We start from the raw sequence: 1,746 nt of genomic DNA, 5'->3' as shown, positions 1-1,746 counted from the left end.
CAGTGCGCGATCGCCTTCCACCTACGAAAATACACCGAAAGGAAGTCGTCACCAATCCTGCTTCCCTCCACCCAATAGCCCAATGCTCCAGAAGGTGGTGACTAGTACAAAATAATGAAACCAACTTCCAGCGACACAAATCAAGCCCATTTTCTACCAAACACTTCGCCTGATTTCCTGTCAAATGGTCACTGTGACACTGTGAACAGTTAGTAAGTGTTAATGGGAGAGACACCCTGGTGGACAACGAATGCTTCATGGAGTGTGCTCTCGACAATGTGGAGAGATAGACGACCGTCCTCATTTTTTGGCCACTCCCTATTCCACACAAGCCATCCATTCTCCCTCTCACCTACTTCCATGCAATCACACAGCATTCAACCTCACTTGTACTGTTCACAACCACTCGTGACAAAATGCGACATTGGTTGAGAGGAGGTGGTTTTAAAACAGTGTGTGGTGGTGGCGTGTTGAGAATGACTACCAATAATTCCCATCTTAGCTAGCTCAGGAAACATGATCAGCATCGACGGTCACAAACAGTCCTTCAATGTGCTGGAAAAAAGCCTTGTGAAAGCCATTCAATGCAGAGCACATCTGTTCCACCCACATCCACCTTCTCCTCCTTTCCCTCTTCCTCCTCCTCCCTCCCTCCACTTCCCCATTCCTCTCCTCCAATCTGTCCTCCCATTGGCCCATTTCTACTTGCCAAGTCGACATTTCTCGTCTGGATGAGTTAGCTGACACCCAACACAGGACGACGACTACGAACACCAGAAACGATGTGTTTGTTTACTCCACATTCCTGTGCACCACGTCATTATGTTGTCGTGGCTGGTGAACAGAACAGGCCAGGACACGATAAGACAGGAAAAGGCAGGAAAAGGCGAGTCAGGACACGAGGGACTACCACTGGGAAAGGTCAGGTTAGGTGTGAGATGCCACACGGTGGAGGTTTGCGCATGAACAAATCGGACCAGTGAAAATTACTGTAACACTTAACCCAACCAAGTGGTGGAGTAGGTAAGCACCTCGTCGAGTGGACTCAATTCGCTTCGAGTAAGTGGCGAGTCGAGTCCAGTCGAGTCGCATGGAATCGACACAACAAACTGCCTCACCGTGGTCCTGTTGTGATAGTGATTGCAAGGGCTCCCTCAAGCTGATACCGCCTACATCAACTCCCTCCAATTCCCTCCAACTCCATCTCACTCCTTCTGACCCACCTTTACTCACTCCCTATTCACTCACTTAAACGCAACATCACTAATAATGCCTGCTACTACCTCACTTCGGTGATATCTTTGGCAACAACTCACCCTCTCCACCTTCTTCCCACTCATGCGCCTCCTTTCTTCGCTCGCCCTTCCAATGCCACTAATGGCTACATTCTCATCGGGAAAGGCCTCACGGTGCTACGTATAGACAAACAAACAAATAAATAAGTGTAAGAAGAAATCATGAGGGGTTGATGTGGTGCGAACAGACGCTTCTTTCTTTGGCAAGACCTCTCAGTTACCAGAAGGCGTCGCACGTACACCGTGATGCACCATGGATGCACAATGATTCCTCTCCTTCCCTCCTGATGCATCGAATCATGCGAGAGCGACCCCAATTCACTAATGCCCCTCCCTTTGCTCACTCCTTGTGTGCTCTCGTGGATTGAGTTGCTCGTGAAGGCGAGTGGCCAGAAATTGGCCTCTAAATCCACTTCTACTTCTGCTTCCACTGCCACTGCCACCACCACCA

General features: G+C 49.4%; 1 protein-coding gene across 1 annotated transcript in view; it reads left to right on the top strand.

Moving 5' to 3' along the window:
* The window catches only part of EGR_09020 (hypothetical protein), a gene marked incomplete at both ends in the record, with an annotated part of 3,710 nt that overhangs the window by 1,627 nt on the left and 337 nt on the right, over nt 1-1,746 (top strand). The window lies entirely within an intron of this gene.

The sequence above is a fragment of the Echinococcus granulosus genome (assembly GCF_000524195.1).
Source record: "Echinococcus granulosus chromosome Unknown EG_S00128, whole genome shotgun sequence".
In the NCBI taxonomy this organism is placed as follows: domain Eukaryota; kingdom Metazoa; phylum Platyhelminthes; class Cestoda; order Cyclophyllidea; family Taeniidae; genus Echinococcus; species Echinococcus granulosus.
The sequence above is the reverse complement of the archived record's forward strand: the minus strand, read 5'-3'. Positions and strand labels throughout refer to the sequence as shown.